The sequence below is a fragment of the Phyllostomus discolor genome, chromosome 14 (genome assembly GCF_004126475.2).
Source record: "Phyllostomus discolor isolate MPI-MPIP mPhyDis1 chromosome 14, mPhyDis1.pri.v3, whole genome shotgun sequence".
Taxonomy (NCBI): Eukaryota; Metazoa; Chordata; class Mammalia; order Chiroptera; family Phyllostomidae; genus Phyllostomus; species Phyllostomus discolor.
In genome coordinates, this window is record NC_040916.2 from 23,375,064 (window position 1) to 23,401,053 (window position 25,990).

Sequence of the window (25,990 nt, forward strand, 5' to 3'; positions counted from 1 at the left end):
GTCTTCCTGCCTTGTAATTTATCCCAGTTTGAGTGGGATTCTGTTACTTGCTGCCAGAGACTTCTAACCTACATGGCGACTTGAGCAGGATCATTTCTAGTGGAGGATTTAGGGGCAGAAGCCAGACTTGGGGGAGGGCTTAAGGACTGAATGGGAGGTGAATCGTGGAAGACTGAGTGAACAAGACTCTTGGAAAGTTTGGCATTGAAAGGACACAGATAAGGCAGAGATGGGGGCCGAGAGTGACAGAAGTATGTTTGTTAGATGTGTGGAGGGCTGAGCTTGTTTAGATGCTGTTGGGACAGGGCCAGTGAACCAGAGGAGGTTGCAAATGGAGCACAGAGGAAAGAGAGGAGAGAAGGGCTGAGATGGCGCAGTTCTGTGAAGCGGCTCATGTTGGGGAGAAGGAAGAACACCCTGAGACCAGGGTTGGAGAAGGAGAACTAGATAAACGTGTAGTGTGGAGGTGAGATGTTAGGTAAGTCCTTTTTTGATCATTCCAATGTTTTTCTGTGAAGTAGTGAGGAGAGGGGGAAGTAGATGTGGGAGATTCTCCAAAACAATAAGGAGCTATCCAGATAGAAGGTTCTGGTTCGTTTGCATAAACGGGCTGCAGTCAACTACCCGGGGTCATATCTGTTGAGCATCATGAGTGCTTCTCACTCTCCTCGTTGTAGAAGACGCCCTAAAAAGAGGTTAAAAGGGAGCGTCCACGAGGTCCCCAGGATCCTGGGCCGCCTCTCCCTCAGGTGCCCCTTCCAGGCCCTTCTCCAAGCTGGCGGGCAGCGCTGGGAGAGTCATTATGCCCGTGCTCACTGCACAGATGTGAGGAACGGCTCTTCAAGGTCCATCTGAATGCAGCTTTCTTCCCAAGCCTCTTGTCTGAACTTTAATAATCGAATGTTTGGAAAACGTTAAGTAGCTGCCTTGACTGGTTTAACTCGATGGCCGCAGACATTTCATCGAGCTGACATAGGATTTATGTCTCAATAACACAGTAACATTTATCGAGCGCTGTGGGTTCAGAGCGATTTCTGCCTGCTCTGCAATTGGCGAGTGATTTAAACCCCGTCGAGGGGCAGAGTTATGACAGGGTCTGCTAAGACACCCTGTGTCCTGCGGGGGTGGAGGATGGGGGCGGGGTGGTCGCTCCCTGACGTTTTCCTTGATAGCTTTCTTCGTTAGAAGAAAAATCAGAAGTCTGAGCCAGTTCCCTTTACTCTGCCAAATGTTTCCAATCACTGTGGTTCCCTTTAACGCCAAACCAGTCTTGGACAATAGTTGAGGACGAAAGTAGTCACCTAACGGGACGCTCCAGTGTCCCAGTCTCCTATGGCCGATGGCCAAGCTGTGTGCCTAGGGGAGGGTGTCTTGGGGTGAAGGTCGCAATTTGCATTTCTCAAGTCTGTGTTGCTGCCCACAACAAGTCAGCTAGTGGGTGCCTAGGCTGCCAAGGCGGTCCCAGTGATGCTGGGTGGCTGCTAGAGACGCCTGTGTGGAGGGGATGTCCCCAGAGGCTCCGAGCTGGGCCTGCCTGACCCCACAGCCTGACCACCCCGATCCAGGTCTGCAGCCTGGGGCCTGGTGCTTAACCTGTGGTCCTCAGTTGCCTCACCTATAAATTGGGACAATAATGCCTCACACAGGAGATTGTCCTAAGAAAATCTGACTCTAAAAATATTTAAAATGCCAGTAGTGGGATCATCAAAAGCGAAAACCAAATAGAGAAAAGTGAATACCCTTAATTGTGAGCATTGAAGCGCCGGGAGTAGCGAAAGGAGAATTGAACCTAGAAGTCCTGGATTTAAATGCCAGCCCAGAACTGATCGTAGGTACACCATGTGGCTGTTAACATCAAAATCATTTATGAAAACGCCTAATATGCCCTGACTGGGTGACTCAGTTGGAGCATCATCCTGTACACCCAACAGTTGTGGGTTCGATTCCCAGTCAGAGCACATACCTAAGTTATTAGTTTGATCTCCAGTTGGGTTGTGTCCAGGAGGCAACCAATCAATGGTTCTCTCTCACATCTCTCCCTCTCTCTCCTTCCCTCTCTCCTTCTTTCCCTCCCTCATAAATAAAAGCATTTTTTTAATAAAAAGAAACTAACACTTGACAGATATCAAATACATATGCATTTTCTTTTTTTTCCTAAGCAAGCAGAAAAAAGTAGGTGAGTCTAACTCTCATTTCCAAAGTGTTGAAGTCGTGGGGATGTGTCGGTTTTGCAGGGTAAGGCTGCCTTGCGGCCTGTGAAGCAGGGGTAGGTTTCCTTCAGTGACATCCGCCGTTTCCTCTGAGCATCCTCCTCCTGCCAGCCAGGCACACCTACACACGGCCTCCACATGGCTGGCCTTCTCCGACTGTCGCCGCGGGTAAAACTCAATGCGTAGTTAAGTTGTATGATGGCAGGAACGTTAGAAAACCAAGGGCACTGGTATTTAATACTAAGCCCCAAGGAAAAAGGAAAGTCTTAAAAACTTACAGGCACTGTACCCTTAATGGTGACTTTTAGAAAGACTTTTGGACTCAAGCTCTTTCCAGCCTTTCCATCTCTTCCTAATATAATCTACGAGATAGCCCGAGGGCCCTAAACTTTCCGGTTTTTCAATTTTTGCTCGCCGTAGCTAAAACCAACATAGCCAGCTCTGCTGTGGCCCCACCAGCCTGGTCCCCTTCCTAGCAGATTCTCTCCTGCGCTGCATTTGTCACTAGGCCATTCTGGGAGCTTGTCACCCCCTGCTGGGGAGATTAGTCCCTGTTGTCCCAGTTCCTTAATCCGTTTCCCTCTGCCACATGCTTATTGCCATGAAAATAAATGCCCAACTCACCCAAACTTCTCATGAGCAAAGCCTCCATAGTGTGTTCTGTTCTATTTCTAAATGAAGAGAATACCGCACAACTTACTGAACTTAAATTTGATTTGTTTTCTAAATTATAAGGAACTAGGAAGTGAAAACACACATGGTTTTAAAAAATGCCGGAGTTGCCCATTATTATTTTTTTCCCCAAAATACTTCATTTCCTTTGGGTCCAAGGGAAAATAAGTAGAATTATAACTCATTGTCTCCAAGCAAAATGTTTGAAGGTGAGAAGAAGTGGATCAGCACCTAGGAAGAGTGGCAATTTAGTCCTTCACGTGCTTAGCACATTCCTGGCCCCTGCTCGGGGTTGTCCAGGACCCAGGATGCGGGTTCGGCCTGGTTCTGCCCTGTGATGCAGCACACCCACTGCGTGCACAGTCTGTGAATTTTCCCGGGCCCATTCAAATGACCTCGTCAGGTGGTCTGCCTCCCCCCACTAGACAGTGGGCTGCTCCAGGGCAGCAGTGCCTCGGCTCAGTTTGTGATTCAGATGTCTCCTGTCCTCCGTTGACACTCCAAATTCATTTTGATTCCAATTTCAATGCTACTTACAAGTCCCCAGAGGACAAGGACTCCGCAGTCCCAGTGGTGTTAGTGAACAACAGAGACTCCCCCGAAGTTCTTGCAGGAGGGACTGAGGTGGGGTTTTGAATCTGAAAGGCCACAGCAAACGCAAAAGCTCTTCATCAGACGTGGCTTTTCTCCAGATTCTTTCCGTCCCCTATCCCAGCTGTTGTGCTGGTGCAGTGGCGGGGGGTGGGGTGGGGGCACTGAAATCCAGCCGTGTCAACCTCTCAGGTGCACAGCTACCCCAAGGAACAAAGCCTTTTCTCTTCGCACGCAGGCACCGTCTTCTTTGCAAAGCATGCCTCACTGCTGAGGCTCACTGAACAGAATCTTTCCCTGCTTCCCACCAAAGCTCCGGTGACTTAGGGGCCCTGGTAGTTTTCCTCCCGGTCAGTGTGGAAACTGAGCCACACCTAGAACAGAAGTCTTACAAGTAAGGCACAAGTCATCTTATCAGACAACACCAAAAGAACCTCAGAGTTAACAAATACAAAGTGTTCTTATGAGAGAAAGCGGCAGAGTTTTTAAGTGCCCCTACAACGTGCCACAGGGAAATTAGGGGTCTTGCCAGAATTTGCTGCAGCATTTTTACTAAGTTAATTTTTTCCATATCAGCAATTATCTCACAGCAAGGTCTGTAAACATACTTGTCATACATCTCTTTTTAACTGTCGATAAATTTGAATTCAGAGCAATAGGAAGATGGGGAAAGTGTGTTTTCTGCTAGTGGAAGTTGGAATTATAAACTGTCTTTAGAGAAATACATTTTTTTTACTTCCAGTTATTCAGTAAGTTCTAATTAGGACCCCCAAAAAGTGTTTCCAAGTGGAGAAACTTGAGCAATCCTTTTTAGTGAATACGTGTTTGTAGTGAAAATACAAATTACTTTTCTATTGCAAATAGATTTTTCCAAAGTGGGAAATTTCCTCTCTCATAAGTAAATTAAACATATCTCCTTGTGTTTTTTGAGTTACATTATTCATTTAGTAAACTACTTATAAACAATTTCATCTTCACTTCTGTGGAAAGGATCATTTTTCTTAAATACTGAAGTCCCAAATAACCAGGGTCCATTCTAGCTTTTTTCAATGCATTGTCTGAGTGGGACCACTATTACACACACACACACACACACACACACACACACACACACACTATTTTCCCGACTAAGAAGCCCTCAGGGCAGAGATGATAGACCCGTCACTTTTGGGTGAGGTCTGGGCTCGTAAATAAAAGAGTTGAATTTCAGTTACCCAGAAGGACCTACATCCTGCCAAGGCATTCTCTCACTTACAAATTCTACGTTTAAATTAAACCGAATCACAGCCTTTTTTGGTTCCAACTCTCCTCTTTTGGTGAAGCTTGTGTTCTTGGTTCAAAGAAAAGAAAGGCTCACTTTCTGTAAGAGGCTCAAGGCTTCTTGGACATTGAATGACTTGTACAAAGTACCATTTTGTTGAGTGCAAAAGGAATAAGAAACAGCTGGGTTGCATTTTCTTTGAAATGCACATTTAGTTGGAAATTAAAGACAAAAAATAAAAAGCACTAGAGAAAAACACTTTCTGGTTTTGCCAAGACCGAAACCATTTAAGAAAAAGAGGGGACAGAGTGAAGAGAAAAGAATAGTCTAAAATGTTTTGCCAAACCAGTTCCCCCTTCTGTGGTCCTAAAGTTCATTACTCCTGAAATAAAAGAGTACAAGACACAGAATTAGTTTGAACTGGTTCTGGAAACAGTTATAGGTCGGTTAAGCATCAAGGGATTCAATAAATATTTCTCCTCTTTTTTTCCCCCATCTATCCCAAGAATAGTTGCAGTCATTTTTTTTCTTACTAATTTCTGAATTTTGCCAAACTCTCCCTGATAGATAGAAGGTTCCCCAACAGAGGGATTGAATTTACGTAGAAAACTACATTCTGGTGGCTCAAGTTCTTGGAAACATGTTTGTACTACAAATAGTAAATAAATAATAAAAGCGATTCCAGGGAAGGAGAAGCTGTGAGCTCCCTGCCAACTGGCTTTCATCGCACAACAGAAAAACAAGAAGCCCATCTGCCCCAGAATTGTAGGTAAAATGGGCCCATATGTGGTCGTGTTGACTCAAATTCATTTTAACAAACGCTATTCAGCACCTACCATGTTCAAATCATAGAAGTAGGTGCCATAAAAGGATTGAAAAAAATGAGCAAGGATTCCAAAGTGGATAGAAGGAAGAGAAATGAAAAACAAACACAAAGCCTGCTGCAGAACCCCACACCAAACAGCTCCCACTTCCCGGCAGAAACTGGTTGATTCAATTCCAGAGTTTTCAACACATAGAACTGAATGAGATTGTCTGTCTTCTAAAGTAGTTTAGAATTTGGGGTACAGAATGTACATAAAAAACTTGCACAAAAGGTGTCATTTGATCATTCTATTATTTCAGAAATGCTTTTTCCAAAAAAAGTATTTCAGAATGACTGAATGTGGGGTGACAAATTGTGCTTTATTTGAAAGTCCCCCTTTAGAGCTTACAGAACTAAGTTAATGGACAAGAAAAATATTTTTATGGTTTCATACATTTATTAGGCAGAGATTTAAGCGCCTCATGCCCATGCTGGCAGAATTGAGAGAAGTTCATCTTCTGTACTTGCAATTTTTCGTCTTCTCAGTTTCTTCCACCCCAACACAAACTCAAATGACCCAAGTTTCTTACACACTGCGATGTTGCCTGTGTTTTCCACTGAAAAAAATCAATGTCAATTAATGCTAAAGTAATACTGTTAGGTCTTCCCCAGAGTCTTTGTGTTTTTTTAGAAGAAACTTGAGGGAGGATTTTAATAGCTCATAAAGACAGCTTCCCATCAGGGTCTATTAGTAACCAAATAAGATAGGAGCTTAAGGAGAAGGGCCCACAGCAGACAGTGGACAGGTCATAGCAGCCAGTGGCAGGCTAAGACAGGCGGTTCTTTGTGATTAACACAGGGGATGAATGCATTGTCATGGTTTTCAGGGAAGATCCAGGCAAATGCTTGGCAGAAGCTCCAGGGTGAGCCAGGGATGCTGGATGCTGGAGGGTGTGATGGCTGGGAGTGTGCGTGGTGGGAGAGGGTCAGGTGCTAGAGCTGGACTCAGGCTCCCACAGGGAAGGGGCTAGGTGGGACTCCAGAGTGACACCAGGAACGCCTCTGGCTAAACTTGAAGCCAGTTGAGCCAGGTGAGCTGGAGAAATGAGCCTGCCCAAGGGGGGGGCGGGCAGAGGGAAAGGCCAAGGCAAGGAGGACGAGCCCAGAGATGACAGTGGGTTTCTTTAATGTGGGAGAAATATGCTAAGAATGAGGAAGGTGGGTTTTCTTAGGTGTTTGAGGGATGGGTCTCTTTCCCCTCTGATTAGACATTTATTTTAGGAATGTGCTGAGTCTGTTACAGGACGACCATTTCTCCTTTTAGCAGAACTCTCTGCTTCCCAGCTCTCAAAAGGACAATGGCGACTTGAGCTTCTATTGTAATTATTCAATGGAGTGGGATGCATATACATATTTCCTAAGGGGGGCATTGCAAATACTTCAAAATAGGAGACCTCCGAAAAGTTCCAGTAGGATAATTTCATTTCTGCATAGGTTGATGAAACTTGATGATAGAGTGAGGAAATAGGAAATTCCTGGGTAAAGTTAGCTTAGGATGGTAAAAATTTGGGTACCAGGGGCCATGTCTCTTCTTCTGCTAGTACCCAGATACACTGGGGCCGGGCCTTTTAAGAGTGGGTGGGCTAGAGTGGGGATCCCAGACATGAAGAAACTTCTAGCTAGTGACCAGGTGATTCTCCATGCGACTTCACCTTGCCTCGCCCGTCTCTGCCTGCCCTGACGCACTCTCTCAGCCTGTGGTCTGCGCGTCCAGCCTTCACCTCTGTGTTTCCTTCCTGCCGGGCCCCCCTCTCCTCGCCAGTGACCTGCCTCCCTGTCTCTGGCCACAGCCGAGGGGCATCCCAGCCTCCACACGGACCTCCTCCCAGAACGTTCTGAATCCAGAATATCTCTCTGTTCCCCGGCCGTTAAACCTAAATGAATTTGACAGTACCTAACAGCACTGGGCACTTTAAAAAGCTGCTTTAAAAAACACTGAATGAATTAAATTCAGCTCTTTACTAGTAGTGAATGAAAGTGGAAACTCCTAAATCATCCTATATGTGAACGTACTGAAAAGATTTCGGAGCTGTCCCTGGAGTCAGAAGACCCGGAGCCTCTGTGGGGAACACGGTGACCGATGTCCAGTGAGGCCAGCTGTGTCGTGGAGGCAGGGCGGGCCTTGAGTGGGGCTGGCTAGAAATAGGACCAAAAAACCCCCTAACAACAACCACTTTTTCACACTTTATTAACTCACAACCCAAACCTAAATATCACCTGAAAAATTATGTCTGTGGAATGGCTTGTTCCGCATGAGGCCGGATAAGTGAGTTATCTCCGTGTTTGGCTCTGTCCTACAATGAACACGCTGGGGACTTTTACTGGGCCTCCCCAACAGCGCCCAGACCGGCCCCGGCCCACGCGTGCTGCAGGCAGGAAGGCTAGCACCCCTCTGGATGGTGGACCTGCGGCTTGCCTTCCTGCAGAGACCTGCGCCGGCCGGCCGGCGCAACAGTCAGTGCTGCTGCTCCTGCTGCTGCTGCTGCTGAGCAGAAACGCTTCCCAAAAGGAAGCACTTGGGATCCCCTCCGCTGCTGTCCGAGTCTGATTCTTCCCCCGCCCAGCCCCCACCACAGAAGGCAGCTGTCCCCTGAAGCACCTGGCTGACCAGTACGGAAGAGAAGACTCCGCCTGGGAGAACCTCCCTTCAGGCTCGAACTAAATGTCTGCCTGCTTTTCAAAGAGCCACAGGACACCCTGGTTCCTCCAGAACGGACCTCCCTGGACACTTGGTGCCCAGACGGGCCACTGCTCGTCTCTGCTGGACACTGCTGATAGCCAGGAGGCCCCCGGTCCAGCCCCTGCAGACCTGCCAGTGACAGGTGGTCAAAACGAAACCCTCTCAGTCTTAGTTTTACCTCTGGTCCACTGGTGCCGCCTCCCTCTTGGACGTGGTTTGCTGCTTTTCGCCTCCTTGACTGCACGCGCCCAGGTTTCCGCAGCCAGACGCTAGGAACGCGCCTCCCAGAGTCGAATCCAGACCTCTGGGAAGCCCAGCTTCCCACCCGGTGTCCTGGCGTCTTTGTCCAGAGAGCATCCCTATGAAAAGGTTTCTAAGCCTTGCTTCACTTGAGGATTGGGTCCAGGTTAAAATAAAAAAAAGGGCTCTGGCTCACGTGGCTCAGTGGATTGAGCACCAGCCTACGAACCAAAGCGTTGCCGGTTCGATTCCTAGTAGGGGCACATGCCTGGGTTGTGGGCCAGGTCCCCAGTGGGGGGCATGCGAGAGGGAACCAATGTTTCTCTCCCTCTCATTCTCCCTCCCTTCCCCTCTGTCTAAAATTAATAAAAATAAAATGTTTTAAAAAATAAATCCCCAGTGGGCAAAGTAACTCCTAAGCACATCTTTTATTTAATTTCTGTGTTAATGAGTTTCAGGTCTTTGCTTCAGAGAAGATTTTGCTGACGTGAGTTTGAGAATTAAATAGTATTGAGGGAAGAAACTGTGTTAGGAGAGAAAAGGGGAGTTCAGGGCAGGGGATGCAGTGCAAAATTACTCATTTTTTCTGTATTTCATTCTTGCTTTGGACCGGCCCTGTGCCAAATGACTCAAGTTTAGTACAGAAAGGGGTTCCCGACAGGAAGCGCTCGGGCTCTTGCTGCGAGTGTGTGGGGATGGGGTGGCCCCCGGCCCCGGACAAACACTGCGTGTCCTCGGTGCTTTTGCGAGCCGGAGCCGGAGCCGGGAGAGAGCAGGCCGCCGCACCGCACCCCACGCAGGCCCCTCAAGGACAGAATGGCCATCGCAGGGCCCGAGGCTGCGGTGCTTGGCCGGCGGGGTCAGAGGGCGAGGGCGAGGCCGGCCAGCCGCGAACCAGACGGCCCGCCGTTTTCTGACCCAGCAGAAACTCCAGTTTCTGAAATGTATTCACATCTCATCATTTACGGGTTTATGCCTGCGAGCCCGCTGTCATTAAAGAGTTATGTGCACACATTCCCCCTTCCATCGCAGGGATTACAAACCCCTAATGATAGTAAATTACTCTCCCCCGCGCCGCGTGGGGCGATCACTCTGTGGAATTTCCGAGGCTGTTCTGTAAGGCCCTGCGGCACTAATGAAGTGTCATTTATGCTACACACTGATGTTCTGTTTTGTTTTGCTGGAAGTTTCTCCCTGTCCCATCTTTTCTGATTTGTCATACACTCAGCAGAGCTAAGCATGAAAGCCATTTTTCTGTCACTCTTTGAGCTTTAAATGAACAAGACTTTTTATGAAGTGTAATTTTCAATAACAATGAAATATTAGAAGCCCCTCTTGGAGTTCCTCGTTCCATTCCTGCCTGTGTTTCCTCTGCCCACTCCTCCCCTCCGCCCCAGTCCTGCTTTCCCACCAGGTCTGTCTGCGATCACCAGCGCCTCTGGTATATGGAAACGAGGATTCAGTACAGGGTCGGAGAGGTTCCCTCTAACTCTGGTACCAGGGAAGAAACCTGGATTGCACAGGGCAGGCTGTGCAGTCAGTGAATGAATTTGTGAGTTAATGCCTGAGCTTGACCAGAGGTTTCGAGAGGGCTGGAAGTGTGAAGAGACATTGGACTAGTTTTCCAGAAGGCAGCAGTGTTCCTTTGATATCAGCCTCCTGTATACTTGTATTGAAACTGCCTGACTGCCCATCACCCTTCCCTAAGAGCGACAGCCTCTGCACTTCTAATCAATCAATTTGGATTCAAAGCATCACTCCACCACTTTGGGGCCATGGGATTTGAAGGCCCTTACAGAGCGTCTAGGAAACAGGTGTAACGTCAGTAGGTACCGTGTGGAGAATGTAGGGTGCAGTACGTGAGTGGAGCTAACGGGATTTACATAGCAAATGCTCAATGAATGTCACCTTCCTCCCTGCCCCCCCTCCACACTTCTGTCTTTCTTTTCTCTTCCCTCCTCTATTTCTGTAGGTTGTATTGGAACTAAATTACTTTCTAGAGCAGTATGTTTGTTGTGGTAGACAGATTTGCTTGCCTTCCCCGCTGCACCACCGCCCCCCCCCCCCAAATCCTCTTCTTTCTCTCCCTAAGGGATGTGGCCCCTGCAGCAGCCTCAGGCAGCGACTCAGGGCTGGCGGGAGCCAATCACAGTGATTCCATCCTCTCAGAAGGCCGTGCGGCTTAGGTACAGATGTGTGGCTTAACACTAGTCAACAGTATGTGCGGAGAAAAGTATGGGGGGCATAGTAAGGGGGGACTTGCCCACTAATGAAAAGGATATTTATGGAGAACATTGTCCTCCTCTTTAAACAAGCCTGGTCATTTCTCCATGGGCTGTCTGAAAGGGCTACAGCTATGCTCTTGAACATGAGGCATCGTCCACACACACTGTGGAGCGGAAGGACGGACACCCCGACCTCACTGACCTCGCTGGGCTGCGGAGCACCCCCTCCCAGTGCCCTGCTCTGTTAGACAACACAGGCCTCGGGACGGAGGAACGCGGGGCCTGCATTCCGCTGTTTGCGGCAGACGTCAGCTGACTGCCGGCGTGCTCTGCCCAAGCCGAGCTGCAGTTCTAGCTTTCCGTGCGTGAGCTCAGGCAGGTTACCCAAACCCGCACACCTCAGGCCCCTGTTCCACGCCACAGAGACAGTAACTTCACCCACCCCACAGACTGATATGAGGATTCAATAAATGCACGTAGAATAAGGCTTGAAGATGTGAAACCCCAGTAAATAACAGTTAAAATGATTTTCGCAGCTCTCCCAATTCACACACGGAAAACCCTGATTATACCTCCTGATCCCACTGCAGCCCCACCAGGGAGGAAGTGGATAAAAACGTCACCGACCACTAATACAGGGGTGGGCAAAAGTGTGTATGCGGTTGTTCGTATGGAAAAGAGTGCAATAACTCATAAATAACAATACGGAAACTCTGTTTTGTGTACTCACAACTGTAGACCTACTTTTGCCCATCCCTGTATTCAGTTTTGCACCCCCAGGCCTAGCTGGATGCCTGTTCTCGCCCCTTCCCAGTCTCTGTGCGTCTGTCCATGAAGCTACGGGTCCAGAGGGAGGCGGGACACCCCGTTACACACACGTCAAAGGAAAATGAGCGGGCTTAGTGTTCACGTGACCCAGTTAGGCATTTGCTGCAAAACGTGAGGCCCAAACAACTTTTTAATTTTAGGGGCAGGGATGGGGAAACTGGAACTCTTAATCTCCTTTTAGAGTGACTCCTCCTGACACTGCCCCCCAAGGCCTCTTCTGTTGGCCCCCGAGAAGCTCTTCCTGGAACTAGCCCTATTGTTCCTCCCCTGATCGCTAAATCAGGGCCTCCCACACTATCAGATGTTAACTCTGCTTTTTTCTCATTTCCAAACGTTATCTGAAACTAGCCTTGTTTTCCTAACCCTCACTGGGATCCTCCCCTGGACGGTCAATGTTTGGGTTTCCTTCTCTTTCTCACTGCGCCTCTCACTGAGCTCCTCCTGGGGTCTCTCCTGTGCCCGGAAGCCCCACATCCCTCCTCCTCGTGCGTTTTCTCTGTCATTGCAGTTTCCGGGAAGTCCATACAGAAATACCTGGAACTCGACCCCCGAATCCTTCCTGTCGGCACTTCTGCTGGCAGCGTGCCCCAGACAGAATCCAGGCAGAACAGGTAGAGTGGGCCTCGCCATCCCCCAGATTGAAAGTCTGTTTCGTGCTTTGGATCTCAGGGGACATCAGCATGGTTCCCAAAAGCAACTCCCTTGGGTGATGACTGGACGTTTGTTAGTTAGGGATTGGTTCTGGTTGCCCCTGAATTGGGGAAGTTGGCACAATATAGGTTTGGCTCCTGAAGGCCAGGTACCTGTTTCCTCTCATCCCTGCTGGCGAGGGGAACGGCCATGTTTATAGCACAAAACTACAGCTTTGTCACGAAGACTCAGGGACTGTTCAGAATCTGCTTTGGTGGCTGTGGTGGCAGAATCCAGTGTCCCAGGCTGGGGGCCATGGCAGCAGCATCTGCCTGCCCGGCTTCCCTTCCCAGACCTCGAGCCCTGGTCATTCCATCAGTCCAAGGACTAGCAGGGACCCTCCAGTGATTTTCTTTTGGCTTAAGTTAGTTAATCTCAGTTTCTTTTGTTTATAACTTAAAAAAAAAAAACCCAGAGTGGCACATTTTACTCCTTATTTCATTGTGTCATGGAAACGGCAGGGTCATTACGGTGACAGGGACGTGGGATCAGGTTCTTCCACTCACTCGGCGGCAACCTCAGGCACTGCAGTTGCCTCCCTGGGCCCCAGCCTTCCCATCCGAAACAAGGGCAAAGCAACGTCAAGCTCCCAGAATCATTGAAGGAATTAAACGAAACTTTATGTGAAAGACTCTTGGCCTTTTTTCATTAAAACTTGGCTCTGACTTTCAGGAACTTACAATTTAGTTGGGAAACTATGACAGGCGTACCTATTAATAATGTGGCAGCATTTATAATATTGATGTCTAACAATATTTCACGCTGCACTGAAATATTGCGCACTGACAGTATTTCAGTGCCAAACTCACCTCGGCACTGACCCTGTAAAGTACAGAGTAGTACTCATATCTTACAGCTGAAGAAACTGAAGTTCCTGGAGAGGATGAGCGGTCATGAGGTATCACACATGGGGAATTCAAACCCCGGGCAAATGCAGGGACTCGTGCCGCAGGACCTGCGCCTGTCACTGGCTCCCCCAGAGAGCAGCTACTTTGCTTCTTGAGGATCGCATGGAAGGGCCAGACAACAGATGCAGGTGACGCATTCTGCTGGGTCCACAGACAGAGGCCATGTCTCTTAAGACATCAGGTCACGATGACCCCAGAATCCCAGGCTAGTGCACATCGCTTTGTCCTGTGTTGTTACTTCGGTCACTTCCTTCCCACCTTCCTTGGTGTATCCCAACTTCCTTATTCTGGAAACTCAGCGCGGCAGCACCCCCTTCAGAAAAGACCCTGACTTGCACTGGCTGGGTCAGACACCTCTCCCAGGTTCGCCCGTGACTCACAGAGCCCTGTGCACACGTCCTGTATGTGCGTCTGGGCTCATTCTTCTGCTCACAGTCACCAGCGCGTGGGCCCCATGAAGGCAGGGGCCACGTCTGTCTGATTCATCTCTCTACTCACAACGTCTAGCACAGTACCTGGCACGTGGTGGGGTGTCAATCACTGTTTATAGGCTGAGTGTGGAATGAACTCCCCAGCAGAGCAAACCACACAGACGAATCTGGCCGAAGATAGACTGTTTGGAGTAAAAATATTTTGCAACTTCACCAATGTCAAAATATCTTGGTCCCTTCCAGAGCTTGATTGCAAAAGTACAGACGACCAAGATAATTAAATTGGAAGACAGGCCAAAGCAAACTCTGGGGGCATGTAAAAGAGATAGGAAAATGAAGGCTTATGAGCATGTTTAATCTAAAAAAAAAGAAAGCTACCACCTCACCTCACTACGATCGCAGCCAGTCATTTTGAACAGATAGTGGGAATTACAAGCTTGGTGCAGGTGTGTGTCCCTGTGCACACATGTGTGCATGAACGTGTGCACATGTGTACGCATGAAGCTATGTGTTTGTATATCCGTCTATGAAATTTTGTGATTAATCATTCTGTAGACAACTGGAATTTCATGCACACTGGTATTTTTGTCCTAAGCTATTCTCCCGAAAGTCTCACACTCATAGAAATAATTTTGGCTCTTTTTTTCAACATAACGTTTTGATTACTCTGGCTCCAGCAAGTCTGGGGTTTGTCCTCTATCTGCATGCTTTTCGAGGACAAAACTTTCTGGCCATGACAGACCCATACACGCACCTGAAACAGTTTTTGTGCAATCGAAGTGTTAGACGACGTGCCAAGAAGAAGGGCTCAGGAAGAGCTGTGCGAGCCCAGGCCTGGCAGGGCGGCGAGCCGGAACCATTAGGGAAGTCCTCCAGCACAGGAGACGCGGCCTCCTGAGTGCCTTTGGGTAGCAGTTCAGTGAGGCAGGGAGCAGCACACCGGCTCTCGGGGAGTAGGTTGGAGACGTGGGCGTGGATCACTTTTGGAAAGGACGGCGATATAGCAACAGAAAGTGCAAACAGGGTAGCACAGGGTGACCAGCGTGCCTGGGACGGTGCTGGCCCTCACAGTTTTTTAGTTATTGGCCTGCAGTAAAACTGGCTTTTTCCGTGAACAGTTAGTTCTACCAGTGTTCACACATGCGTAGGTTCCCGTAACCCCCACCGCAGTCAGGGCACAGAACTGTTTCATCTTCCCGAATAACTCTGTGTGGGACACCTCTCTGTACCCACTCCCTCTCCCTGGCAACCCCTGACCTGTTCCGCACTGTACCATTGCCTGTCCGAGAATTTCATGGCAATAGGGTCACGCAGTATGGGCCTTTCGAGACTGGCTTCTCTGCATCAGCATCATGACTTTGAGATTCATCCAGCTCGTGTATCAGTAGTTTATTCCTTTTCACTGCTGAGCAGTGTTCCCCCATCTGGGCGTGCCTCTGTTTGTCCATCCATTCGGCTGTTAAAAAACAATTGAGCTGTTTCCAGTTTGGGGGCAATTATGAATAGAGCTGCTACAAACCATGTACAGTATTTTTTTATGTGAACATGTTTTCATTTCTCTAAAGTAAAAACCTAGGAGTGAAATTGTTGGGTCACATGTGAAGTGCATGTTTAACTTTGTACTAATTGCTAAACTATTAGTAGCAATTCGAGGGGCTGTCCCAATGTGCATTCCCAGCAGCAATGAACTTCATTTGTTCTGCATCCTTCTCACCCATATATAACCCAGTGGTTAAGGATGTGAAAGCTTTTCTCATGTGCCTCTTTGATATCAGTGTATCCTCTTTAATGAAGTGATTGTTCAAACCATTTATCCACTTTTAACTTGGGTTGTTTGTGTTTTGACTCTTGAGTTTTGAGTGTTCTTATATATTCCGGATACGATTTTCTTTGTTAAATATGTGATTTGCAAATGTTTCCTTACAGTCCATAGTTTGTGTTTTCATTCTTTTTACATGTCTTCTGCGAGTATTTTTCATGATGAAGTCCAGTTTATCATCAGTTTTTTTCTTTAATGGATCATGCATCTAGTGTAAGGTCAAATAATTTTTTCCCTAATCCCAGGGCACACATATTTTCTTCTGAAAGTTTTACCTTTTTCCATTTAGGTCTATGGAGCAATTTGAGGTCGTTTTTGTGAAAGGTGTGAGGCTAAACTTGAAGTTCATTATTTTTTGCATATGGATGTTCAGTTATTGAAAAGACTGTCCCTTCCTCCACTGGATTTTCATGGCACTTGAGTCCAGCAGCCCAAGAACCAGGAGTGCCAACCTCTGAGGGCAGGAGGGGGAGGTCTCAGCCCAAGCAGAGAGCGCACACTCACCTGCCTGCCTCCTTTTGGTTCTGTGTGGGCCTCAGCGGCCTGGAGGGTGTCCACCGCTGGGGCGGACCACCTGCCCTTCCACGTTCTCCCATGTAAGTGCTCATCTCCTCTGCAACACAGCCACCCATGCAGCCAGGAACGTGCTCGCCAGCTGTTTGGGCGTCACACATGATTGGCCATCACATCGCAGCTTCTTCAGGTGCCACCCATGCTCCCCTGGCCTTTCACATGTTTTTTTTAAAGCCCCAAGTTCTCACAGTTTTCAAAGTTCTCTGATGCTCTGTGGCAAAGCAAGGGGGTTGCTTTTCTTGTGTTTGCCTCTGTTTGATCCTAAAGCTGCTTTTTCTTGTGCTGCAAAGCTCTGTAAAAATTCCAGTAACTAGCTCTTTCAGTTTTTATGCTGTGCTTAGTTTTTGGTCTAAAGTTCAGTGGAGAACAGTTTGGCAGATGATTCCTGTGGATGGACACCACACACTATTTAGAATTTTTCTTCCTTTACAAGAAGTAAGTTTTTATCATTTGACCCAATTTATTACACCTGGATCCTTCTTCCCAGAGGATGCATTTTCTTCCGAAAGTCTCCTCACTTCCCTGCAAAGAACATATTGAGATCACCGCACCCATTTTCCCAGACATGCTGGAAGATTCCAAAGTACCCATGCAAGTAGCTTTTGGGCACTTTCCATCAGTCTCAACACATTTTCATACAGCAAAGGCACGAAGGCCGGAGACGGAGTCATGAAGAGCCCTATGGAATTCTACCCTTTTCACTTACTCTGATGGGTTTCTTAAACTCAGCCTCACTTTTTTAATGTACAAAATAGGGGTAGGAACTACCCTGTAGAATCGTGAACAGTAGGGAAGGAGTCAGCCTGCAAAGTTTCTCATCCTGCCCCTAAAACACAATGCTTCCTCAATAAATGCCCATTCCTGTTGATTTACTAATTATTATTATATTTTGAACATATTAGGTGATACATTGAGTATATAATTGAGCATATCAGATGAATTGTATTCAATGTATCTTCTCTTTTATGAGCACGAACACATTGTCCTGGGGAATAAGTTCCCACAGTTTACGTGGTCTTCAACGTTTGCAATTAAATCAATTTTGAAAATGGTGCTCAGGATAGCTCCGAACTGGACTGCAGGGGAGGGCTCAGGAAATGAGACATAAAGAAGAAAGTTTCCTCAAAGAAATGAATTAAAATCTGGTTAGGATTTATGCCATTCAGGGTGTATTGGAAACGATAGTGGATTAAATTTCAGCCGTCCTTCCTCTAAAGAAATATATGAAGCACAAGTTAATTGGAGATGTATTTTCATTTCAAGGGATTATTTAAGAAATTTCACTGTTAGCCTTCTCACCCCATTTGCTGCTGGGAGTGGAGGCAGGCCTGGGCCCCGTGCTCCAGACTCAGCTGCGGCTCTCTCCGAGAAACGCCGCGACTGGCGGCTTTCCACGAGCCACGGTTTTCTTTCTTTCTTTTTTTTTTTTTTATTTTCTAGAAGAAAGCAATAGATTAAGAAACAAAATTTCCCTTTTTCCCAGTGGTCATCTTTAGTGACCATAATCACGATGAAAGAAAATGTTGACAATCAACCCGAAAGAGCGTATCGGGTGCACCTACTCTGCACTGAGCAACACGGTGAAGTGGGGCGAATAGAGTGCAGAGCGTTGCTTGTCCGGTTAAGACAAGACTGAAACACACAGAGCAGTAAGAAGAAGCTTTGTAATTAAGCACCGAAGGTGAAACATAAAAGTAGCACAAAACGATGGCAGCAGCGCTCCATGGAGCTAAGTCAAAGAGACAGAGCCGCCCCCGACCAAGTCTAACGAGACGCACGTGTAGTGCTGTGTTTCCGGAGCGGGGAGATGTGAGTCCGAAGGGACAGTGGGTCAGATCGCAGCAGCCTGAAGGCACAGTGGGTTCGTGGGCTCAGGGATCAGGCAGCCCTGCCCCCGGGTCACAGATACGTTTCCGGTAAAGACATCTTGCCATGCTCGCGTCGGCGTGCCCCGTGCATAGTGCGGGCCTTGGCTCCGGGGAGAGGTTTCTTCCAGGTACTGTAGGCGGCCCTCAGGGTGCAGTGCTGAACGTGAGAGAAGAGTCCCAACTCTCCTGAGCTTATGTAAACAAAGAATGCATCAGATGTGATGGAAGCTGTGAAGGGCTATGTCACTGAAAACAATAAAAACCGGAGGGGAGGAAGACAATTGGGACACCTGCTCTGAGCAGATGACAATGTCTCTGCTGAGACCTGAATGGCAGCCGACATCAGCCAACTGAGGGTCTGGACAAGTGCTCCAGGTCATGTGAACGGCCATGCAATGGCTCTGGCAGGGACTGAGTTTGCTGTGGTGGTGGAGCAGAAAGACAGCCACTGCGGATTTAATATGCAGAGCAAGGAGTAATAGAAAGTGGAGTTGGAGGTGGAGCAGGGGCTATGTCGCTGGGCCCTTATAAGTTGAAGGAATGAATCATTCTAAATATGATAAGGCCCTGGGCATTAGGCAATGCCCTGAATTAGTAGTAATATTTTCAAAAGATGGCTCTGGCTGCTGTGTGGTGCATGAGTGATGGGTGAGCGGAAGAGAAGGTAATCGCAGTATTCGGAGGGGAAGCTGATGGCACTTGAATGGGGTGCCGATGTGTTGGATAAGTGAGTGACTAACAGGTACTGGTGCCCAGACACAGACTCGGAGATAATGTCAGGATATGCAGCCTGGGTGACAGGCATTTGAAAGATTCTGTGAAGGCTAGAAGAGTGGGCGCCGTCGGAAGAAGGTACATCTTGTTTGGGATATACTAAGACGGAAGTGGTGATAGGATACCTATTTCCAGGGGTCCGTGGTTAATGTCAGACTGAAACTAACAAAAACTAAGAAAAATAAAATGGGAATGATTGTTTATAAAGCATCCTCATATGTGATAGTAAAGCATCCTCAATGTGATAGTAAAATCAGAAGAGTGAAAAGGTAATAAGAGACAACAAAGAAGGTCCTATTTCACTGAAAGCTACAGAAGCATGCTCTGGTGGGTGAGGGCTGCACCAGTGTAAGCCGGGGACTCCAAGGTGACCTTGAAAGGTGACCTGTTGTTTGTTCCCTTGTGACTCCTTTACCTGAATTTGGAGATCCGGGTGCCAGATGGAAGTGGCCACCAAAAAGTCACCCAAAAACACAAGCAACCACAAACCCGGGGCCTCCTAAGAAGCTATTCTTACCTCATGGATTCCTTCCACGTTCACCCACATTCATTCCTAGCTCTTGCCTCCCAGGGCAGCTTCCCATGGTGAGTCAGAGAAGAACCTGCTCCTCCTCTTGACGGCTGTGGCCTCCCTCAGAGAGGACATTGTACAGCTTACCTGACTTTCTCCTGAACCCGGCCGTGCCCAGGGGTTCATGTGAAAACCAGCCCAAAAGTAAACATGGGTGTCGTAGCCACACGCCTGCCATTGATGGTGTGTTAGACTCCACACCCCTATCCCATTATAAAATGTGTTTCTCTCAGCTGGTATTTGGCTTAACCTTTCCCATTTCTCCAGACTAGGAACAGTTTATCTCCCAAAGAAAACAAATAACACTGTCAGAAAGTTTATCCTAATAATTAGCTTGAATTTATTGCTCTCAAAGCTCGAAATCGTTCTCCTTCACAGACATCGGGAACTTTAAAACACTCGTGCACCATTACCCACATCCCTCCTGAATTAGGCTGTAACCATGCGGAGTTGAATCTCTCATCATTTCCTCAGCCCTGCGACCAACCCTTCAAATCATTCCTGCTTTTCTATACCTTCTGCATCAATCACCAGCGTCTCTGTGATGTTGAGGGCCCTAGTGTTTGAACCTCTCGGATGCAGGGCCTCCTTGGAAAGCCCCTATTTTTCCGTAAAACTCAGCAGCGCCCTTGATGATCAGATTTGACTTAAGTCTCTATCTAATGTACTCTCTGGGTGGATTCCATAACTCAGATTCCTTGGTGGGGAACAGGGTACAAGGAAGTCTGCTTTCCTGTTGTGCTCGAGAGAAGGAGCTTCCCCTACAGCCACCTCGCCCTTTTTCAGCTCCGCGTTGTTCGTGTACCCCACGAGGCTCCCGCCGCCTCGCTCCCCGAGCTTGGAGATATCCCCAGCGCTCTTCCCAGAGCAGTGTGTGCAGCTGCTGCGTTTGACTTGGTCCTGCAACCCGACTTCAGGCTGTGTCAGGCGCTGCAGCCACGCCGAACTTTGTTTTCAAGGCCAAGGCGTACTGACTGGCGCAGACACTTGACAGGTTATCAGTTCACCAATGTTCTTGAAATTCTACCAGCTGTGACTCTTCCTGCTTAAAATGCATCCCTTAGTGCTCAGAGCTCATTCATTGGATTGGCGGCACTCCCCACTGTTACATTATCCCTGAGTTTTGCTTTGCTTGGCAGAAGCTCGCACATTATTTGACACCATGTGATCACTAATTTCAAAATTACAGTCCGAGATGACACGCAAGGATTTGAATCCTGTAGCAGCAACTACAGCCATTAGCTTAGATCTTTGTTTCTCTTGGAATTCACCTAGTTCTAAATATTCTGACCAAAAACTTAAAAACAAAGAAAAAAAATGTTCTCTGTGGTCTTCTTTGCTTACCAACAGATACATGTCCATTTTAAATGTGTAAGTTGAATAATGGTGACCAAGCCAAGAGTGGAAGGAAACCTAAACGTGCAGGGAAAATAAAATCCGTGTCTGACCAGATGGTTATTTGAGACCATGGGAACCCAGGTTGTGCCAAGCATGGGATTCTTGCAAACCTTACCACATACCTGACATCAGAATAAGTCACTCAGAAGGAGTCTAGCCAAAGCCATGACTTTCTCTAAACATTGCCTCCAAGCATCCTTTGGTGGGAGCTTCAATTTCACATCTCCAGGCTAAAATGGAATTCCTTAAGTCCTTCCTTGCATGACTTGTTTTGAAACACAGTAAGCTTTCTTCTGATTGACCAAAATAATTATGCCTGTGTGCAGTTTCCAAGATTTAAATTGGGAATAAATCTTTGCAGGATAAAATGTCTGGCACTGTTCTTTGCTGGGTATATGGAAGAGGGGGTGGGGGATGTGTTCTTATAAGATTTTAAAGGGGAATTGATGGTCTTGGGCACTGACGGCCTTGCCACCTGGCGAGTACCTACACCATCCCTAACTCCAAATCACCCAAATTTGAGCAGCGCCTGGTCGCTCCTGTTCCCATTGGCAGGGACATTCTGCTGCCTTCATTTTTTTTAAAGACCTTTCCATTCCCAGATAGTTCCTATGTTTTTTCTAAGTTTTTTTCTTATGTTTCCTTTTTAAAAAACACCATCCTACCCCGATTGAATAGTATTTTTATTTTATGGGTATAGAGATTTTCAAGAATCAATAGTTGAGTGATCAGATTTCTAAGTGACCTACTAACTTCTGTCGATCAAAGCCTTTCCTAATAATCTAAACAACTACCTATCGGCACAAAGCTGGTTGAAAAATAGTCATTTAAGCCCCTTGTAAAGTATAAAGTGTTACATGACTGTGAAATAGTTTAAAAAATAGGAAAGCCCTATTCATCGTCCTCTCTCCATTAAATAAATACACTTCTCATCCCCTGCTCATATATCTGCTACCCTCCGCTTTCATCCTCTGCTTTCCCTGTGGGCAGGTCATCACTGACCTTGTGTATGGTGTGATGTCAAATCTCGGTTCTCACACATCTCCCACCTCTAGCAATTCGGTTCCTGACCCAGCTGTTCACGGGAGAAGCATCTCAGCTGTTGAACAAAACTTCAGTTGTCACCCTGACAACCCTTTCATGCTGATACCTGTGTGACAGTCATGCATCTCTCAGGTGACCAACCAAGGAGAGAATGTCTGGGCATGAGTATGATTCAGTTTTCAAACAAATTGCTTCTCAGATGCCTTCTGAAATGAATTCAGTTTGAGGACCAAGGTTCCACCATAATTTAATTTTTCCTCTTGTATGAATTATAGCTGTCCAAGTCCTATGTATTAAATACTTTCTCCTTCCCCATGTTATCAGGTACCAAAATTATTTGTGTTCATGCCATTTTGTGAGCTGTCTGATTTGTTCTATCAATGAGTCCACCCATACACTATACCTTTTTAGCTTCAAAATAACTTTCTGATCTCATATTTAGAGCCACAAGTATTTTCTTCCTTTTTAAAACACAAACTGGCTATTCTTTGCCCTTTGCTGTTTTACATAAATTAATGAGTCAACCTGCCAAAATAGCCTGTTAAAATTAATTTTTTACATTTGAGAATATGGAGATTATATATCTGTATTTATAATTGTTGTACACTGATGTTATTTCACCAGAAACATTTTGATGAAATTTTTGTTACTATTTATCACTAATTTCCTAGGACAATTTTCTAGACAATAAACTGTTAAGTAGAATATGTTATCTCCTATACCAAATAGTGGGTTATGAAAAATTTTAAATGTGCCAAATAGGTTGAAAGAATAATATAATACATTTCATGAATGAAACATCTGGCTAGAACAGCTGTTAACATTTTGCCATTTCAAAGTAAGAAGCAGACATTGTGACATTCCTAAAAATGAAGACATCCCTACATCTCTTAAAAATAAGGACATTTTCCTTTGTAAACATAATGCTATTATTGCCCTAGATAGACTAACCATAAATTTTAATATAATGTCATGCCAGTCCCTATTTAAATATTCTCACATTGTCAAATATCTTAATCTGCTGTTTTTTCTAAAGAACAAAACTCCACTGGATTTATGTCCTTTTTAGTCTCCATTAATTGAGAACAATCCCCATACCCGCTTTCTTTGAAATAATACTGAATTTTAAAGAGATTGGGCTAGTTGTCTTGTAAAACTACAATCTGAATTTGCCTGACTGAGCTGTTCCGTGTGGATGATAATTGTCTCACTTCTTTAATTTCTTGTATTCCTATAAACTGGAAGTTGGGTTCAAAGAAATAATTAGCTTCAGGTTGAATGTGTTCAGTAAGAATATTTTGTAGGGAGCGCTGCGCCCAACACATCACGTTACGTGAGGCAGCACATAAAATCCAGGTGTCTTGCTATTGGTAGTGCTGAATCTGAGCCCTTGGTTGAGATGGTAAAAATCAGCACTTTCCACCATGAAGTTATTTTTTTATTATTACAAATAGGAAGTTAAATGTGGGAGACAGTTTGGTTCCTTGTAGAAATAGTGTTTCTCTTTTAGCTTCTTTGCTGTATAATTGACTGATAAAATTGTAAGCTATTTAAAGTGTACAGCCTGATGATTTTATATACATATATATTATGAAAGGGTTCTCATGATCAAATCTTTCCACATGTTCATCACCCTGTATATTTACTTGTTTTTGGTGAAAACACCAGTTCTACTCTCTTAGCAAATTTTCATTATACAACACAGTATCATCTACTACAGTCACCATGTCATATATTAAATTTTCACTCCTTATTAATTTTATTACTGAATGTTTTTACCCTCTTATCAGAGTCTGTTTCCCCACCACCAAGCCCCTAGTGATAACCACTCCACTGTTTCTGTTTGACTTTTTTTTAGATTCCACAAAAGTGGTGTCACGCAGTATTTGTTTTTCTCTGGCTTATTTTACTTAGCATAATGCCCTCCAGATTCATCCATGCTGTCACAAATGACAGGGTTTTTTCTTTTTTAAGGCAGAATAATATTCCATTGTATATTTATATACCACATTTTTTAATTCTTTCATCTGTTGTCGGACATTTATGTTGCTTCCATGCTTTGGCTATTACGAGTAATACTGCAACAAAATGGGACTACAGATATCTCCCAGATGGTGATTGTATTTCCTTTGGATTTACACCCTGAAGTGCATGGCTGGATCATGTGGCAGTTCTATTTTTAACTTCTTGAGGAACCTCCGTACTGTTTTCCACAGTGGCTGCACCAATTTTTATTTCCAGGCCTCTTTTCCTCCACATTCTCTGCAGCACTTGTTAGCTTTTGTCTTTTGATAACAGTCTTCTTAACACGAGTGAAGCTATGTCTCATTGTGGCTTTGATTTGCATCTCCCTGATGATCAGTGATGTGGAGCACACTGTCAGGACTTGTTTGGATGTCTTCTTTAGAAAAATACCCATTCAGGTTCTTTGCCCACTTTTAAATCGGGGTATTTGGGTTTTTGCTATTGAGTTGTACGAGTTCCATGTATGTTTTGGATATTAACCTCTTATCAAATATGTGGTTTGCACATATTTTCTTCCATAGGCTGCTTTTTCATGTTGTCGATGATTTCTTTTGCTGTGCAGAAATGTTTAAGTTTGATGTAGTCCCACTTATTTATTTCACTTTTGTTGCATTTGCTTTTGTTGCCAATGCAAAAAGTCATTGTCAAGACACATGTTAAGGAAGTTACTTCCTATCTTTTTTCTTCTGGGTCTTGTAATTTATCACTCTGAACATGTTTCCTTTGTTTTATAGCTTCATGTTTCATGTCTGTGCTAATGATTCTCAAAGTTTCCCAAACCAAGATCTCTCACCCAAATCTTCACTCATTTACCTAACTGCCCATTGAACAGTTCCATGTTATATTCCAAAGACACCTGCGACTCATCAAGGCCCATCTCGATCCATCACTCTCTAAGCCTCACCCTTCCCTGCCCCACTCATCCTTGGAAGCACTGCTCTCTATGATTCATCGCCACGCAGACCACGATGGAAGCTGAGAGCCTGGTGAGCATTCATTCCGACCTCTTCCGCCTCTCCCTTCCTTAACGCCCTTTGGATTCTTCCTCTGTGGTATCTGTTGACTTTGTCCACACATCAAAATTATTCACCCGGATTATGATACAGCCCTTCATCTTCCTGCCTCCAACAATTTCCCCCTTCCAGGCACTCACACTGTAGTCAGAGCAGATTTCCTAAACCAGGCCTGACTCAGGCCCCTTAACTGCTAACAATTGTAATGACTCAACAGGCCCTCGGGATGAGGTCCAACCTCCTGTGTGGGACTTGCAGAGTCAACAGCCCCTCTCTGACTTACCGCACACTCTGTGTTCCAGCCTTATTGAGCCTTGTGCAGTTTTTATGAACAATTTCAGGACTTCGTTCGTGTTTTTCTTCCTTTTTCGCATGGTTAACTCCTCAGGACCTTTAGATCTCATCTCAGGTCTTCCTTTGTCGTTAAAGTCCTTTCTGATCCCCTATGTCTCAAGAATGACTCAGGGGCTCTTTATGTTGATTCCCTTATACCTGGTATTTATCCCTCTCATAGATTTTATTCATATGCTATTACATGATGAGTTATTGGAGGAGAGTGACAGCTTCACCAATTTCTTAGCACCTAGCATAGAACCTGACATGGGACAAGTACTCAGAGAGTGACTGTTAAAGGAATAAATGAATGCATGCATACATGTACAGATGAATGACTGATCCTTCAAAGTTTACTCTCAGTTCTTAAGCTATCTGTTGGTACTTCCCTTCATCTGTTAAAAACAGTGTCAAAAAATTCAAAGTTATCTTTATTATTTTGGACTGAAAGTTTTTCAAATTCCTTGAATTTGCAGGGAGATGTTCCTTTCAAATGAAAGTGGAACTTTGCTAAGTTCTACTTTTTAGATGATAATAGTAGGTAATGATTAGCGAACACTGTTTTAATCAGTGTTCTTAGCACTTGACATGTAATAAGTTACTGAATCCTCATGACAACCCAGTAAGTGTGCTACTGTACCACTTTGTAAATGATAACCTGAGGCATAGTCACATTTAGCAATCCCCCCAAAGTTCACAGTTAGTGAGCGGAGCTGGGATTCAAACCCAGACAGTCTAGGTGAGAAATGCTTTTGGTTTGAGAGCTTTTATTTCATTTTTCCTTACATTTATTGTGTGAATGCTCTGGCCAATCTTTATTATATTTACATATGTAAATGTGGAACCCATCCCATTTAGTCTCTATAAAACCACTCAGAATTAGCTTTATCCTTTGAAACCAAAAGCACAAATGCTAATACTCATTATAAGGTGGAGTCTCACCTCCACATCCTTTTCCACAGGTCTGAGTA

General features: G+C 45.8%; 1 long non-coding RNA gene across 1 annotated transcript in view; it reads left to right on the forward strand.

The window, feature by feature from the left end:
* Positions 1-12,078: 12,078 nt before the first annotated feature.
* LOC118498176 overlaps positions 12,079-25,990 on the forward strand; it is a 161,841-nt gene continuing 147,929 nt past the window's right edge. The window contains exon 1 of the long non-coding RNA XR_004900693.1: positions 12,079-12,183. This is a non-coding gene — a long non-coding RNA (uncharacterized LOC118498176). The remainder of the gene's footprint in view (positions 12,184-25,990) is intronic.